The 19,823-nt window shown below is 35.0% G+C and overlaps 1 protein-coding gene across 10 annotated transcripts in view; it reads right to left on the reverse strand.

Moving 5' to 3' along the window:
- The window catches only part of RALGAPA1 (Ral GTPase activating protein catalytic subunit alpha 1), a 273,838-nt gene that overhangs the window by 70,120 nt on the left and 183,895 nt on the right, over positions 1-19,823 (reverse strand). The window lies entirely within an intron of this gene.

A 19,823-nucleotide genomic window follows, 5' to 3' on the forward strand; every position in this document is an offset into this window, starting at 1 on the left:
AAACAAACCTAAGAAAGGTTAGTCAGACAACTATATTTTCCTACACATTTTGAAGGAGCTATAAGGTCATGAATGTGGGTTTCAACATCAGCAACTTAAAATCAGGAATGAAGATATTTTAGCTGCTTTCACTGATAGCAATATTTCACTTTATGTGGTGAACACTTAGGCGATTTTCGGTGTATTTAGTGTACTGGCGGGATAATCTAACCCAAGGAATAAAATATAATTTTGGGGGGGGGAGGGGGACAACTTCCAGAATTATAGAGTAAGAATCTCAGTGGACCCTTTCCCAGTCAAAATAATAATCTCAGTGATGAGGATGATTTTTTAAAAATCACTTAAAGTCTCTTAATATTGTCTTAAGGGCATATAGCAAATGGCGAAACATACATTTAAGAAAATCTACCAAATCTGGTAAAAACAGAGTGAATCTTTGGCATCTGAGCCATGACTGCTCCCTTATGCTACCCCTTTACTTCCATATTACAGCTTTACCCTGGGCATTGTACTTAGGCCAAGATAAGGGTTCCTCATCCCCTCCAGGTCCCAGACTGGAAATATCATCTCACCCTGGGAGCAGCAGTCTGCTGGCTGTGTTTCTCTTCCGCCCAGTTCCATGCTGCATAAACTATCCCAGGCAGCTATGGCCTCTCTTACAACAGAAATTCTAGGTGCAAAAGGCTGAGTCTGTTCCAATTTTCCCCACCCTAGCTTATCAATGGGATAAAGGTTTCACACTGATAGGGGAAAGAAAGGTAGGAAGATGAAGAACTGCCAATCCCTCCCCAAGTGTCCGCTTATAGAGGTAGGGTATTACTCTAGGAAAAGTTGGTCCTTGACCCCAGCTCAGGTATAATACAGTGGCAGAGTACTGCCACTACATGTGTTCTGATCAGGGTGAAGGGCAGATCATATGGACAAAGAGCTTAGTAGCAGCTCTGCCTGAGGGGAATGATTTTATTTTGAAACAAAACTCCATGCCTATGGGTATTGTCAAAAACAAGAAAAAGCACGGTGGAAAAAAGCAATTAAGAGAAGTAGCACCTCCCGACACAAGTAAAAGAGCACAGCAGCCAAGAGAGAAAGAGAAGTAGAAAGAGACAGCCAAGAAGAACCCTCTTGAGAACACAGTCAAGTCTAGGGGTCAAGAAACCTGTGTACATGTACTAACTGGAACCCACACAAGAGCAATCCGAGTAAGATGCAGGACAGATAGGAAAGCATTCCCCAACCCACACAGACTTACCAACACAAAGTTAAGCCTCACAGTACTCTACTTAAACTCAGGGTCAACTCCTAGGAAGCCACAACTTAAAAACAACATCCAGTCAACGACTGTGCATATCCAAGGCCGTACTCTCTTTGGAGCAACCAGAGAGCAAACCTCCAAGGTACTAGTCTCTGGGTGAACATGGGATTAAAAATATAAACACTCTATGACAGCAACCTCTAAGCCACACATACATCCACAATAAACAACAAAAAACTAACTGGTGAAGGGGGCCAAAGTAGAAACTTAAATATTAGATTATGTCAGCCCAGGGAGAACCCATGGTAGCCCTGCTAAAAGATAAAAAACTTTAAAAAATTTTTTGAGCAGGGAGATCTGAGGCTGCACATTGTGGGGAAATAGACTTTGTAGGATTAGTTTAGCCCCATCATTAGAAAATAAATGATCAAGTAAACAACCACCACTACCAATACACTTTTGATTCAAAGACACAAATAATGTTGAAAGTAAAATAAATGGAAAAAGATACCATGCAAACAGTAACCAAGAAATCTGGGGTGGCTATAGTTAATATTAGACTTTAAAACAAAAAATGTTAGTGATAAAAGAGACATTTCCTAATGTTAAAAGGTCAACCTACTAAGAAGATATAAAATTAACACACATGTACTCACACAGAGCTTCAATAAATGAAGCAAAAACAGAATTGGAGACGGAAACAGACACTTCTACAATCGTAGTTGAAGACTTCAATACCCTACTTTCAATATTAGACAAAGAAAAGAGTATCAACAGGAAAATAGAAGACTTGAACAACACTATAAACCAACTAGACCTAAAAGGACATCTATAGAACACTCCAGAAAGTGGAGAAACACATTCTTCTAGCAAGAAACACATTCTTCTCAAGAATACAAGAACATCCTTCAGGCCAGATCACTTGGTAATTAAAAAGCCTCAATAAGTTAAAAAAGACTGAAATTATGCAAAGTATATTTTCTAATCACAATGGAATGAAATTAGAAATCAATAAAAGAAAAAAAACTTTGGGAATTTCACATACATGTATAAATGAAACAATGTACTCCTAAATAACTGAAAGAAAAAATGTCAAGGGAAATAAGAAAATACTTGGAGATGATGAAAATGAAACATAACATACCAAAAGTGATGGCATGCAGGTAAAGCAGTGCTCATTGGTAAATTTATAGATGTAAATGCTTATATTAAAAAAAGATGGGGTGTCTGGGTGGCTCAGTTGGTTAAGCGTCTGACTCTTGATTGATTTCGGCTCAAGTCATGATCTCAAGGTTTGTGAATTCGAGCCCCACATGGGGCTCTGCACTGACAGTGTGGAGCCTGTTTGGGATTCTCTCTCTCACTCTCTTTCTGACCCTCCCCTGCTCATGCTCTCTCAATCTCCCTCTCAAAATAAATAACTAAAAAAAAAAAAGATGGAAAGATCTTGCATCAATAACTAAACTTTCTACCTTAAAAAACTAGAAGAAGAGCAACTAAAATCAAAGCAGGTACAGGAAGGAATTAATAAAAACTAGAGTGGAAATAAAATGAAATGGAACAGAAAAACAACAGAGAAAAAAATCAACAAAACCAAAAATTGGTTCTTTGAGATAATAAAAAAAAATTGAACCTTATACTAGACTGAACAAGGAAACAAGAAGAATCAAATTACTAAAATCAGAAACTAAAGAGATATCATTATACATGTTACAGAAATAAAAAAGATTCTAAGGCAACTATGAACAATATTAATTTATGCCAACAGATTAGATAACTTAGATTAAATGGAAAAATACCTAGAGACACAAATTACTAAATTCAACTCAAGAGGAAACAGAACACCTGAGTAGACTAATAACAAAGAGAATCAATTAGTAATATGACTGCAAAGGAATAAATAAAACTACATCCACTTGCAGATGAGATGATTTTGTATATAGAAAGGAATCTACTAAAAAGTTTTTAGAGCTATTAAATGAGTTCAGGAGGGTTCAGGATACAATACCCACATGTAAAAATCAAGTATTTCTATATACCAACAATGAACAATCAGAAAACAAACATAAGAAAATTCCTTTTATAAAGCCATGTCACTAAAACTAATGAATTACTTAGGTAAATAGGTACAAAAGTACTTAACATAAAGTAAAGCATAAAACTTATACTCTGAAAACAGAAGTTCAAAACTTATACTCTGAAAAATCACAAAACATTGTCAAACAAAATTAAAGATCTTTAAAAAAAAATTTCACACTCATGGACGGAAAGACTTAATATTGTTAAGATAGCACCCTCAAACTGATCGACAAATTTAATGTAATCCCTATCAAAATCCCCGCTGCTGTTTTTGTAAAAATTGACAAGCTCAGTCTAAAATTCATAGGAAGATATAAAAGATCTGGAATGGCCACAACTATCTTGAAAAAAAAAAAAAAAAGACAAAGTTGGAGGACTCATAATCCCAATTTAAAAACTTGCTACATTGCAGCAGCAATCAATGCACTGTGATAGTGTCATAAGAAGTGACAAACAGGTCTATATGGAACAGAATCTTTGGTCCAGAAATAAACCTTTATGTTCACTGTCAATTGCTTTTTGACAACAGTACCAAGACAATTCAATGGGAAAAGAAGAGTCTTGTCAACAAACAGTGCTGGGGCAAATGGATATCCACAAGCAGAAGAATGAAGTTGAATTCTTACCTCACAACTTCTGATCTTACACCAAAAACAACAATCAAAATGAACCACAGATCTTAATATAAGGTCTAAAACTGTAAAAGTCTTATAAAAATGTTTATAAAATTATAAAGTGTCCATGTAAAAAATGTGTATATGAATATTCATGGCATCATTATTATTAATATCTAAAAAGTGAAACCAATCCAAATGTCCATCAACTGATGAATGAACAGAAATGTAGTATATTCATATAATGGAATATTATTCAGCAATAAAAAAAATCAAGTGCTGAGATATACTTGCAATATGGAATAACTTTGAAAACACTGTGCTAAGAAGCCTGCCACAAAAGACTATATACTGTTTGTAGGATATGCCCAGTATAGGCACATCTGCAGAAACAGAAAGTAGATTAGTATTGTCTAGACCTGAGGAGTATGGGGCACCTGGGTGGCTCAGTCAGTTAAGTATCTGACTTTGGCTCAGGTCATGATCTCATGGTCTGTGGGTTCAAGCCCTGCGTCGGGCTCTGTGCAGACAGCCCAGAGCCTGGAGCCTGCTTTGGATTCTGTGTCTCCCTCTCTTTCTGCCCCTCCCCTGCTCATGCTCTGTCTCTGTCTCAAAAATAAATAAACATTAAAAAAAGAACATTTTCTAGAGCTGGTGAGTGTGGTGGGGGATGGTTGGCAGTAATGGGGAGTTACTGGTAATGGGTATGGGTCTCCTTTCGAAGGGACTAAAATATTCTAAAATTAGGTTGTCATGATAGTTGCACAACCCTTGACTGCACTAAAAACACGTACACTTTAAATGAGTAAAGTGTATGGTATAAGAAATACATCTCAAGAAAGCTGTTAAGAACTTAACTTCGAAGCATGATCCACTATATATAAATTCTGATCCTGGCAGAAAGGGAACTTCTCCGTGTTCTTACCTTGTGTGTCTGTGTCATGGTTTGGGAATTCTTGCAATATTTCAAACATTTTCATTTTATTTAGGCAAAGGACTATTAATTAGAACTCATAAATCATAATTTATAAAATTGGAAAGACTCAGAACTGTTCACTTAGTACTATATAAATCTAAAAGTTGGTGGCTCAGTAGGTTAAACGGCTGGCTCTTGATTTGGCTCAGGTCATGATCTCACCATTCAGGAGTTCGAGCCCCATGTTAGGCTCTGTGCTGATAGTGTGGAGCCTGCTTGGGGTACTCTGTCTTCCTCTCTCTCTGTACCCACCCCGAAAATAAATAAATAAACATTAAAAAAAATCTAAAAGTTGAGAGAAAGATATGTGCCATGTAGGAAAAAAGAGAATATAAATCTTTACAATGCAAAAGTAAAAGAGAAATCATCTTTATATTATCTATGACCTTCTTCCAATTTTTTTTATTAAAAAATTTTTTTTTTACATTTATTTATTCTTGAGAGAGAGTGAGAAACAGAACACGAGCAGGGGAGGGGCAGAGAGACAGGGAGACATAATCTGAAGCAGGCTCTAGACTTTGAGCTGTCAGCAGAGAGCCCAACATGGGGCTCCAACCCATTAACTGTGAGATGATGACCTGAGTTGAAGTTGGGACACTTACAACTGAGCCACCCAGGTGCCGCGACCTTCTTACAATTTGTAAAAGCAGAGCTCAGCTGCCCTTTCATCTCAAATTTTAATCTTTCACCATTTCTTCTTATTTTTCTACTTACTAACTACTGCTGCTAAAATGTTTGGTATATTGACATTAGCTTAATATATACCACAAAAATGAATAATAAGATGAATAATTTCATCTCAAATTTTAATCTTTCACCATTTCTTCTTATTTTTCTGCTTACTAACTACTGCTGCTAAAATGTTTGGTATATTGACATTAGCTTAATATATTACCACAAAAATGAACAATAAGGTACCAGAAAAAAAAAAAAATTAATGAACTTGCAACTTCTATGTGACCATATAAGAATACGCATAGCACTAACAAAGTATTATGAGCTTACTATTGGAAAATTCAAAGCAAAGTCTGCTAAGTTATAAGCACTTCTGAATCCCTACATATACACTGCAATAGAAATAATAATACAAATTCTGAGATTTGAAATAAAAAAATCCGGTGGTTCAACCATGAGGAACAGGAATCAGTTAATCTAGTCAAAGAAAATAAAAGATCTATAAATAGTCTAGGGAGATAAGAGTATAACTCAATGTAACTTTTTTGAGGTGCCTGGGTGGCTCAGTTGGGTAAGTGTCCAACTCTTGATTTTGGCCCAGGTCATGATCTCATGGTTTGTGAGATCGAGCCCTGCACTGGCTTCTGCAGTGCAGAGCCTGCCTGGGATTCTACCCACGCCCTTCCCCCTCCCCCCGGCCTTCTCTGCTTACCTTATCCTGCATGTGCACATTACTTTCTCTCATAATAAACATTTTATGAAAAATAATGTAACTTTTCATTTTTTCTCCCTAGTTCATCAGACAAGTACAAGTGTACCTCAGAGATACTGCAGGTTCAGTTCTAGGCTACAATAAAGTGAATGTAGCAATAAAGTCAAATGAATTTTTTTTTGTTTCTCAGTGCATTTCTAAGTTACATTTGGACTATATCATAGTTATTAAGTGTGCAATAGCATTATGTCTAAAAAAGTACATACTTCAATTAAAAAAAAAAACCTTTATTACTAAAAATGCTAACCATCATCTGAGCTTTAAGCAAGCTGTATAACCACTGATAATGGATTACCATAACAAATATAATGAAAAAGTTTGAAATATTACGAGAATTACCAAAATGTGACAGACAGACATAAAGTGAGCAAATGCTGTTGGAAAAAATGGTGCTGACAGACTTGCTTGACACAGGGTTGCCACAAACCTTCACTATGTAAAAATGGCTGTAACTGCGAAGTGAAATAAACTAAAGCTCAGCAAAATGAGGTGTGCCTATAATCAGGTTTGTCTACCGGTTTCTTGAGAAATAGCTCAAAATTCGTTTTAATGTCACATAGAGTGAATTTATTTGAACCCACTGTATTGAAAAAAGAAAGGAAACTGTTGTTTCTTTTTTAAAAAAGCAAACTAATAAATGGCATGCATTCATTTGGTATAGAGTATTAAAAAAAAAATGCCTATGCTTTCTCAAGTAAGATGGCCCCCATATAGTCAAGGTATATATAAGACAAGTAGTAGTTTAGCAGGAGCCAAGAAGTAGAAGAGCATAAGGTAACATAAAGAACCATGAACAGCCAAGACTGGCAGGTATGAACTGAGCTCTGGACTAAAGAGTCCAGTGCACGCACTAGAAAGACACTAAGGAAAAAAAAATCAAAATTTTACTTTAGAAATATTATTCTGGTGGTGAGGACTGTTTAGATGGGGAAGTCAGGAGATGAGAGCCTATACTTAAGAGAGTTGTTATAACTCTCAATACTTACTCCATCTTTGGCTCACTATCTTACTCATGTTTGCTTGTGGCTACGTGTTCAGGGCCCCTTGGAGGTTAATATACATTCCTTAGAAATGCTTGCCAAGGCTGAGATGGCTTGTTTTGGCCTCTTATGAATCTGTTAGAGAGAACATTGTCTTTCCCTTCCCTGATGCACAGGTGGTATCACGATGTCTAATTAAAGGTTAGCTGTTAATCAGGCGCATGCAAACAATCTAAGGTGCTTGTGAACCCTCTGATCTCACTACAATGCCCTACTGCATGTCTCTTCGTTCTATAAAATTTGTGGACTAAGGTCTGGACTTTGCAGAGAATAACTATGCAGCTGCTGTGGACTGTCCTCTGCTTGATCCCCCCGTGTCAGTAAGTTACCCCCCCAAAATTCTAAACTGTGTGGAGTTGCCTGCTTTGTTTTCCATTCCCAAAGGGCCTTGTTAATTTGGGGGATACTTACCACCCCACTCCCCCACCTTCTAACACTCTCTTAAAAGTAATAAGAACATGAATCAAGGGGTTGGGGGCAAGAGAAGCAAAGGAAAGACAGAGGAAGGGCAAGGGAAAGGAAATGGTCAAGTTTAGGTGACTGATACGATATTTCTAAACATAACCAAGAAAATTATGAGAGGATTTGACTTGGCAATGAAATGGTGACTTTGAAATGGTAATGAGGAAGCAGGTAAAAATCTGTAACATGCAGCTGCAAAATTATGACTGAGAATTGAAAGACAGGAGGAGTACATGGTAAGAATGGGGTTGAGAAGGTATGAGAGCTATCACAATGAGAGGGATAGCTATGTTACAGGGTTAGGAGGTAAAAGATGAACCAGTGAAGACAAACTTGGAATAATAGAAAACTAGGAGTTGAACAAGGTAATTATAGTGTTACAGAAGCCAGGGGAGAAGAACATTTTAGAGAAGAGACAATAGTATTAAATTAGGGGATATAATACTCAGGGGGGTTTTAGGGCAGTGAAACTATTATATAGGATACTGTAATGGTGGATACCTGTTACTAATTTGTCAAAATGCATACAATGTACAACACAGAGAATGAACTCTTCATGTAAATTATGGACTTCTGTTAATAATAATATATCAATATTGTTTCAGCAATTTTAACAAATGTTACCACAAGGATACAAGAGACAGAGAAAATTATGTGAAGGAGGAAGAGGGTGTGTGGGAACTCTGTGCTTTGTAATCAATTATTTTGTAAATCTAACTGCTGTAATCTTTTAAATCTTTTAAAATGCTTATTAAATTAACTAAATTTAGTTAATCAGATAAATCAAAGGGCCTGGTGAGGACTGAGAAAACTTTAGACTTGATGGTCAGGATACTAACCTTCAGAAGGATAGTTTCTGTAGAGCAGTGAGGTCTGAGAACACATGATGAGCAAGACAGCAAAAGAGATATGATTCCTGCCCTCAAGGACTTGACCATCTAGTACCAAAGATAAATTATCATGGGGAAGAGTTAGGATACAAGAACTCACAGATTACCTAGAGAGTTATTATAACTATCTTGGAAAGAAGTAATAAAAATATCTAAGAAATAATAATAATATGGTGTGATAAATGCTATGACAAGGAAGTGTTACAGGGGTCTGTGAGAGCACATTGAAGGTCCAAACACGACTAGGGAGAAGGTAAAGAGTTAGGGGTAGTTTAGGGAAAGGATTTAAAAAAAAATGTTTAAGCTGAGGCTAAAAAAATCGATAGGAGCTATATACTCAGAAAAATTTTATACCCTAAGACTATTTCATTGTTAAAAATAATAAAACTTCTTAAAAACTGAGAACAAACTGAGGGTTGATGCGGGGTGGGAGGGAGGGGAGGGTGCATGATGGGTATTGAGGAGGGCACCTTTTGGGATGAGTACTGGGTGTTGTATGGAAACCAATTTGACAATAAATTTCATATATTGAAAAAAAAATAAAAAAAATAAAAAAATAATAAAACTAAGACAAATAACATTCAATTCTAGAAGAAAAAGAACAATATAAAACTTATAAATTAAGAAATAATAAACAAAAATTAATGAGTTAAAAAATAGAACACAGGGGTGCCTGGTGGGCTCAGTCAGGTAAGTGTCCAACTCTTGATTTTAGCTGAGGTCATGATCTCATGGTTTGTGAGTTGGAGCCCCACATGGGGCTCTCCATCCTGCTGACAGTGCCGAGCCTGGTTGAGATTCTCTCTCTCCCTCTCTCTTGGCCCCCATTTGCTCTCTCTCAAAATAAATAAATAAATTTTAAAAAAAAGGGCTCTCCCTTCTAAAAAAAAAAAAAAAAAGAACATAATAGAATATAATACATGAGAAACTGTTTCTTTGGAAAGATTAAGTAGATTATTTGTATCAAGACAAGAAAGCCCACTGTAATCATGGTACATAATTAATTACAACTCTAGTTTAAAAGTTAGAAAATGTTGGGGCGCCTGGGTGGCGCAGTCGGTTAAGCGTCCGACTTCAGCCAGGTCATGATCTCGCACTCCGTGAGTTCGAGCCCCGCGTCGGGCTCTGGGCTGATGGCTCAGAGCCTGGAGCCTGTTTCCAATTCTGTGTCTCCCTCTCTCTCTGCCCCTCCCCCATTCATGCTCTGTCTCTCTCTGTCCCAAAAATAAATAAACGTTGAAAAAAAAAATTTAAAAAAAAATAAAAGTTAGAAAATGTTTAAAAATCATAAACATAATAATTTGTTATTGGATACACAATATAAAAAATATATAAACTGTAGTAACATCATAACCTAAAATGCAAGGAAGAAGTAAAAATCTAAAGTTTCAGTATGCTACCTATCAAGTTCTAATCAGCTTCAAATAAGACATTATAAATATAACATATTTTATATGAGCTTCATGTAACCACAAAGGAAAATCCTGTAGTAGATACACAAAAAATTATGATAAAGGACTCAAACATACTACTCTAAAAAGTCTTTAGATCACAAATGAAGACACCAGTAGAGAAAGCAAAAACAAACTATCTACAAAACAGAAAACAATGAAAAAATGGCATTAGTAAGTTTTTACCTCTCAATAATTACTTTAAATGTTAATGAATTAAATTTGCCAATCAAAAGACAGAATGGCTGAATAGATCAGAAAAAAAAAGTGAGTTCCAAATGATATGCTGCTTACAAGAGACTCATTTTAGCTTTACAGACAACACAACACAGAGTATGAAAATGAAGGGATGGAAAACAATATTTTAAGCAAATGGTAAAGCAACAAAAAGAAGCAAAGGTTGCTATATTTGTAGACTGTGTGTTAAAAACGGTAAAAAAAAAAAAGTCACTACCATAAATGGGTCAATCCATCAAGACAAAACAATTATAAATATTTATGCATCCAACACTGAAGCACCTAACTATATAAAGCAAATAGTAATAGTAAAGGGAAATAAACAGCAATACAGTAACAGCTGGGGACTTTAACACCCCACTCTCAACAATGAACAAATCATCCAGACAGGAAATCAAGCCAGAAAGTACATTTGAACAGTACTACAGACCAAACAGACTTAACAGATATATATAGAACATTCTGTCCAACAGTACCAGAATATATATTCTTCTCAAGTGCACATTCATTCTTCTCAAGTGCACATGGAAAATTACAGGCCAACATGATCTAGGACAGATCATGTGCTGGAACACAAATCTCAACAAATTCAAGAAGATAGAAATCTTATGTCATGTATCTTTTCCAAACACAAAGGAATTAAACTAGAAATCAATAAACAGGAGGAAAGCTGAAAAATTCACAAATACATGGAAACTAAATGACACACTCCTAAACAACCAATGGGTCAAAAAAGAAACCAACAGGGAAATTAAAAATATCTTGAGACAAACAAAAAAGGAAATACAACAAACCATAATTTATAGAATGCAGCAAAAGTAGTTTCAAGAGGGGAGTTTATAGTGATATATACATACATCAAGAAAAAAGAGAGGCGCCTGGGTGGCTCAGTCAGTTGAGCGTCTGACTCTTGATTTTGGTGCAGGTCATGATCCTGGGGTCATGGGATTGAGCTCTGAGCTCCACGCTGGGTTCTGCGCTGAGCAAAGAGCCTGCTTAAGATTCTCTCTTTCTCCCCCTCCGCCCCTCTCCCCTGTTTGTGCTCTCTCTCTCTAAAATAAAAAAAAAAAAAAAGAAAAGAGATCTCAAATAAATAACCTAACTTTACACCTAAAGGAACTAGAAAAAGAAGAATAAACTAAGCCCAAAGTTAACAGAAGAAAGGAAACAATAAAAACTAGAGCAGAAATAAATGAAATAAAGAATAGGAAAACAGAAAAAATGATCAAAACTAAGAGCTAGTTCTTTGAAAATATGAACAAGATTGGAAAACCTTTAGCTAAATAAACCACAAAAAAAGAGAATCTGAATGAATGTTATAAACAAAGAGGAGATATTACAACTGATACCGCAGAAATGCAAATGATCGTAAGAGATTATGATAAACAACTATATGCCAAACAATTGGATAACCTAAAAGAAATGGTAAGTAAGTTCCTAGAAATGTACAACCTACCAAGACTTAATTATCAAAGAACAGAAAGTCTAAACACGTAAGCAGATGGAAGCAGTAATCAAAAACCTTCCAACAAAGAAAAGCCCTGTACCAGATGGTTTCACTGTGAATTCTACTCAACAATTAAAGAAGTAATACCAATCCTTCTCAAACTTTTCCACAAAAGTGAAAAGGAGGGAATACTTCCAAATTCATTTTATCAGGACAGCATTACCTTGATACCCAAGCTTGTTAAGAATACTATAAGAAAAGAATATTACAGGCCAACATCTCATGAGTTCAGATGCAAAAATTCTCAACAAAATACTAACAAATAGAATTCAACAGTACATTAAAGGATCAAACAACATGATAAAGTAAGATTCATCCTTTGGATGCCAGGATGGTTCAACACATGCAAATCAATAGATGGAATACATCACATTAACAGAATAAAAGATAAAATTCACACAATCATCTCCATAGATGCAGCTAAAGAATTTGACAAAATTCAATATCCATTCATGACAAACACTCTCAACAAACTGGACAGAGTAGGAATGCACTTTAACATAATTAAGGCCTTATCTGACAAGCTCACAGCTAACATCATACAGAGAAAAACTGAAAGATTTTTTCCTAAGAACAGGAACAGATCAGGGTGCCCACTCTCATCACTCTTAATATATAACTGGAAGTCCTCGCCAGAGCAATCAAGCAAGAAAAAGAAATAGAAAGCATCTGAATTGGAAAGAAAGTAATACAATTATCTCCTTTTGTAGATGACATGACCTTATAAGAAAATCCAGAAGACTCCATAAAAAAACTGTTAGAACTAGTAAACAAATTCAATAAAAATGTAGGATACAAAAATCGGTCATTTTTCTATATACTAACATTGAATTATCTGCCAAAGAAATAAAGAAAATCTCATTTATAATAGCATCCAAAAAATTTACTTAGGAAAAAATTTAACCAAGATAAACGATTTTCATAATGTAAACTTTAAGACATTGATGAAAGATATTGAAGAAACAAATAAAGAGAAAGATAACCTGTGGTTCATGGATTAGTATTAAAATGTTCATTTGATCCAAAGTAATCTACTGATTCACTGTAATCCTTATCAACCCAATGGCATTTTTCACAGAAACAGAGAAACTATACTAAAATTCATATGGAATCACAAAAGACCCAAGATAGTCAAAGCAATTCTGAGAAAGAATAACAAAGCTAGAGGCATCACACTTACTGATTACAAATTATATTACAACACTATAGTCATCAAATTGTATTGTAATAAAAACAAAGATCAATAGAACAGAACTGACAACCCAGAGATAAACCGATGCATAAATAGTCAACTAATATTTGACAAGGGATCCAAGAATACTCAATGAAGAAAAGATAGTCTCTTCAATAAATGGTATGGAGAAAAAGCAGATATTCACATGCAAAAGAATGAAACTGGACTCCTACCTTATACCACTCACAAAAACTAACATGAAATGGATCAAAGACTTAACATAAAACTCCTAGAAGAAAAATAGAAGGTAAGCTCTTTGACACTGGTCTTGGCAGTGATTTTTTTTAGACATGAAAGCACAAGCAACAAAACCAAAACTCCAAACCAAAACCAACACAAACAAGTGGGACTATGTCAAACTAAACAGCTTGTGCATAGCAGAACAGATGATAAACAAAATGGAAAGGGAACCTACGAAATGGAAGAAAATATTTGCGAATTATATATATGTATCAGATAATGGGTTAGTATTCAAAATATTAGTAACTCATACAATTCAACAGTAATAAAACAAGGAATGCAATTAAAGTGGGCAAAAAAAGAAAAGAGGACCTAAGAAAAATGGCCAAGGACTCAAAGAGATATTTTTCAAAGGGGATATTCAAATAGCCAGCAGGTACATGAAAAGGTGTCCAGCATCACTAATTATTGGGGAACTGCAAATCAAAACCACAGGGAGATACCGCCTCACAACTGTTAGAATAGCTATCATCAAAAAGACAAGAGATAACAAGTACTGGCAAAGATGTACAAAAGAGACAACCCTTGTACACTGTTGGTGGGAATGTAAATTGATGCAGCCATTATGGAAAACAGTATGGAGGTTCTTCAAAAAATTAAAAACAGAACTACTCCATAATCCAGCAATCCCACTTCTGGGTATATATCCAAAGGAAACAAAATTACTCTCTTGAAGAGATATCTGCATCCCCATGTTCACTGCAGCATTATTTATAATAGCCAATGTGTGAAAAACAACCTGTCCATCAACAGATGAATGGATTAAGAAAATGTGGTATACATGTACAGTTGACCCATGAACAACAGGGGTTTGAACTGTGTGGGTCCATTTATAAACAAAAATTTTTCAATAAATACAGTGCAGTGGTATAGATATATTTTCTCTTCCTTATGATTTTCTCAGTTAACATTTTTCCTATAGTTTAAAGAGTACAATATATAACACATACAACATATAACACATATGTCAGTTGACTGTTTATGCTATCAGTAAAGCTTCTGGTCAACAGCAGGCTATTAGTAGTTAAGTTTTGGGGGAGTCAAAGCTGTATACAGACATTCAACTGCACGGGGATAGGAGTGGGGAGAGTTGGTGCCCCTGACCCATGTTGTTCAAGAGCCAACTAAATAATGGAATTCAGCCATAAAAAAAAGAAGGAAAGCCTGCCATTTGTGACAATTTAGATGAACCTTGAGGGCATTATGCTAAGTGAAATAAGTCAAAGAAAGACAAATATTGTATGTTCTCTCTTATATGTGGAATCTGAAATACTGAACTCATAGAAACAGAGAACAGATTGGTTCCAGGGGTGGGGAGGGGGTAAGGGGCAAAATTGGTGAAGGTGGTCAAAGGGCATAAACTTCCAGTTGTAAGATGAATTCGGGGGAAGTAATGTACAGCATGCTAACTATAGTTAACAGTACCGTACTATATATTTAAAGGTTGCTAAGAGAGAGGGTTTTTTAAAGTTTTCATTACAAAAAAATAATTGTAACATGTAACTAAAATAGATGTGTTAACTAACCTTATTGTGGTAATCGTTTTGCAATATGTATATTTATAAATCATTATGTTTAAACCATAAACTACCAAAATGTTGTATGTCAATTCTATCTCAATAAAGCCAGGTTGAAAAACTTTGAAGGGATAATATGGGAATACATAAATTAATTAACTTTTTAAAAAGAGAAAAAAAAAGTCCAACAAAAATAAAAGGAGAAAAGGAATAGGACAGAATTATGATACTATTACCTGCTAGTATGCGTTTTGAAAGTCTCAATGAAAAAGAGTTTTGTAAAAAACCAAAAAGATAAAATAAATTGAAAATGACCCAAGAGCTAAAAGAAAACCCAGAGACTAATAACGAGACAAATGGGAAGAATTAGAAATTTTACTAATTGTTCTAAATTTTCAAACAACAGATAATATTCATTTCATGAACCTGGCTATAGCCTTAATTCTAAAAACATAATAAGAACAGATAAAAATTTAAATATAGAATATGCTTAGAAATGGACTATACACTAATTCAAAATGAAAATCTAGTATATTTAACACAACAGGAAGTCAAATGACCCAGTAGGGTTTATCCCAAGAATGCAAGAATTACTTAGTATTATCAATGTAGTGGTTTTAAAGTACATCAATTAGTTAAGAAAGCAAAACTATATGAAAATTTGAATAGATGCTGAAAAAGATTCCTTTAACAGGATGTCCACTCTCTCTTACAATAACTACTGAACACTGTAGTGCAAGTTCTAGTCAATGTAATAAAACATGATATAAACAAAAACAGGCATAACTCTTAGAAAAGAGATTATTTGTAGATAATTATATACCTAGACAGATCCTAAGACTGAGATAACTATAAAATGTTTAAAATAAATAAGAGAATTCACTAAAGTATCTGGATAGCAAAATATAATGGGAAATAAATTCTATTTAGAATAGTATCACAGCAGGGGCGCCTGGGTGGCTCAGTTGGTTAAGTGGCTGACTTCAGCTCAGGTCATGATCTCGCGGTCTGTGAGTTCGAGCCCCGCATTGGGTTCTGTGCTGACAGCTCAGAGCCTGGAGCCTGCTTCGGATTCTGTGTCTCCCTCTCTCTCTGCTCCTGCCCTGCTTGTGCTCTCTGTCTCTCAAAAATAAACAAATGTTAAAAAAAATTTTTAGAATAGCATCACAGCAATAAAATAACCCTAAAAGTAATGTCTGGGCCCCAGAATAAATGAAAAACATGCCATGATTACTAATGGGAAGAATGATAACAAATGTGCTTATTCTTTCTATATGAAAGTTTTATTGCATATCAAAGCAAAATATCAATGGGATTTTTTTCTGGAAAACAACAGCCTGATTCTAACATGTATCTAGAAGAATAAACAGGTGAAAATATCTAAGAAAAGAAGAATATGTATGAGGAGGGTGAGGAAGAAGACTGGGCCTATCAGATATTAAAATATAAAGCTACAATAAGTGAAACACTAACATCTGCACAAAATTCATAGAAAAATCAAAAGAAATGAACAGATAGTTTTGAAATACACAGCTTACTATTTGATAAAGGAAACATTAAATCAATGGGAAAGGTATATATTACCAACAAATTACAGAGAAAGACTATTGTCCAATATTAATTTCTTACTGCATAAAATAAAACGTATTCCAGAAGAAATAAAGAATTAAATGTAAAATAATTACCACTCCAACAAGTAACTATGGATCTAGAAGGAAATATAATAGAATGTTTAGTTGATTTCAAGACAGAATTAATTCTTGAAGTATGATTAAACAATTGAAAAAAATCCAAAGAAAAAAGACTGAGAGACATAATTACATACAAATGAAAAACCTGTATGTTTTTGTTTTTTTTTTTTAATTTTTTTTTCAACCCTTATTTATTTTTTGGGGGGACAGAGAGAGACAGAGCATGAACGGGGGAGGGGCAGAGAGAGAGGGAGACACAGAATCGGAAACAGGCTCCGGGCTCCGAGCCATCAGCCCAGAGCCTGACGCGGGGCTCGAACTCACGGACCGCGAGATCGTGAACTGGCTGAAGTCGGACGCTTAACCGACTGTGCCACCCAGGCGCCCCTGAAAAACCTGTATGTTAAACAATGTGAAATTGTTGAAAACTGATAGCCAAACAACTAATTGGGAAAACTCCCACAATAAGTACGAAAGTTAATCCTTATATAACCATATATGTAAGAGAGCTCTTACAGGTTAGAAAAATTCCACTTTAAATAGAAAAAGGACACTGAGAAGGAATTGGAAAAGAGTAAAATTTGTTACAAATACATGAAAAATATTAACTTTGTTACTAATAAAGAACTATAAATTAAAGAGATACCATGACCTGCCTCTCAAGCTAGGAAAGATTTAGAAATGTGATTAACACCTTGTGTTGGCTAAGTAGAATTTCTGTAAGTATTCTTATACAGTGTTGGTAGGAGTAGAAATTAGTACTTAGTGAAAGGTGGTTTTGCAATATATATGACCTGAAGTAAGTTCTTATGCTTTGATGTAATAATTCTATTTCTAGAAATCTATCCTAGGGCATGATAAAAACAACTTAAATGTCCAATAATCACAGAACTTGGCACCATAAAAAATTTTTTTTGAAAAATATCAAAATGGCTGAGGAAAATGCTCACAATATGATAAAGTTCCTTTTAAAAAATGTTTATTTGTTTATTTTGAGAGGCTGGGGGTAGGGGCAGAGGGCAAGAATCCCAAGCAGGCTCCATGCTCAGCAAGGAGCCTGACACAGGGCTTGATCTCATGACTGTGAGATCATGACCTGCACCGAAATCAAGAATTGGATGTTTAATGGACTGAGCCACCCAGGCACCCCAATGATAAAGTCCTTTTTAAAAGATAACTTACTATGTACATATATATTACTGTGATTCCAGTTTTTTAAAACAAACAAATCAAATGCATGTCTATCAAAAAAGAGAAAAATTACATAAACAAATGTTAAGAATAGTGTTATAAATACAGTAAAACCTTGGTTTGTGATAATTTGTTCTGGAAACATGCTTGCAATCCAAAGCACTCGTATATTAAAGCCAATTTCAAGAACCACTGGCTCATTTATCAAGTTAAAATTTATTAGAAATGTTTGCTCATCCTGTGGAACACTCAAAGAACAAGTTACTTGTAATCCAAGGCTTTACTGGTAGATTGTTTATTTTTCTATTGTATATTTTCTATAATAACCAGAGAAATGAAACATTATTTTTAAAAGATTATTCTAAGAAAAGCTAAGAACAACAAAAACCAAAGAACTGAGTAAAGATTCTATTTTCTCATAAAATTTGGTAGTAAAAGGCATAAAAAAGATAGACTGTAGCTTCAAAGGATGGTAACTGAGAAGTTTTGTTTAAAGGAAGGTAACAGGTGTGCTGATGGTTAAAGGGTAAGTAGAAATACAAGATAAAGATGGGATAACTTTTTGAAGATCCTAGAGCAGTCAGAAAAGGTAGTAAGCAGAAGTACAGATGGGGGAAAAAAGGCTTTTCTGAAACTGAAGGTGAGCAAGAAAAGATGACTCAATACAGAAATTTTAAAGCAAGGGGCGCCTGGGTGGCTCAGTCGGTTAAGTGTCCGACTTTGGCTCAGGTCATGATCTCAGGGTTGGCGGGTTGGAGCCCCACCTCAGACTCTGCTGACAACTCAAGAGGCCTGGAGCCTGCTTCAGATTCTGTCTCTCTGTCAAAAATAAAGAGATTAAAAAAAAAAAAAAAGGGATTTTTAAAGAGAGAAAGTTATAAGTCAGAGTTGTTTGATATGGGAAAGGAATGAATTATCTTTACTATGCATTCCTATAGAATAATGATGGCATGCGGTTGGCTTGATTCAAATTAGTTCCTTAATCGTCAGAATCACTGAATTTAATTTATAAGATGTGACTAATGTGTGTTAAAATGCGAATGTGTGGAGGAAGAAGAAAGGTTAGGAACTATTGTTCTACCAGACTTTTATAGAAGAGGTCAAACATTTGAATTGAATCCTTAAGGAGGTTAGAATAGAGATGATCATTTGACTATAAGGAAGGGCTTAAAAAACAAAGAAGCGGTTTATAATAATTACTCTGAGAAACAAGGTAAGAAGTAAACAAGGGATAAGAAATTTGCCGAACAGTAGAGAAGGTATTGAAGTTAAGGAGCATGAATCTACACTAACTCCTATATCACAATGGTTTGATCATTTTCTCTAGTAATATACCTCTGCCTAGGAGTAGAGAAAGATGTTAAGAATGATTCCAATTGGAGAACTGATTGGAATTAATATATATATTGATTATCTACATACCTACATATATAAACTTAAATGGAAGAGTAGTTTTGAAAATGCCAGAAATAGTATTTTTATAGTTGACAATGTGCGAATTAGCTGGACAGGGCAAGTGAAATCAGAGGTTGGTGGCAGACTGACCGTGGAAACAGAAAAACCAAAAAACTGGAAACATGAAAGTACAAAACAGCAGCTGACAAAGATGTGAGAGGGTGAGAAATGGATGTTAAGTAGGTTGTGGATTTGAGATCTCAGAAATACAGGCATTCTGAGTAATGGTAACATTCAAAGCATCACTTTATTAATGTGTTTCTAGTTATACTGCCCCAAAGCACTTACCCATAAGTTTTATTTTTTGAGTCTAGAAAAGAAAGTAGCACATATACATGTCAACCTTATAGGAATTCCAGTTAAGTGATATTCTGCAATTTCTAGCACTGGTTTCCCAGAAATCTTGTCCATATACATCCCATATGCATCAAGAACCTAGATACCATTAAAATAATGATATAAGAGTTTTACATATCAAAACCTACATGTAAATGGGTACATAATCCAAGAGCTTAATCAGAAATCAGATTTACAGCAATA

The sequence above is a fragment of the Prionailurus viverrinus genome, chromosome B3 (genome assembly GCF_022837055.1).
Source record: "Prionailurus viverrinus isolate Anna chromosome B3, UM_Priviv_1.0, whole genome shotgun sequence".
NCBI lineage: Eukaryota > Metazoa > Chordata > Mammalia > Carnivora > Felidae > Prionailurus > Prionailurus viverrinus.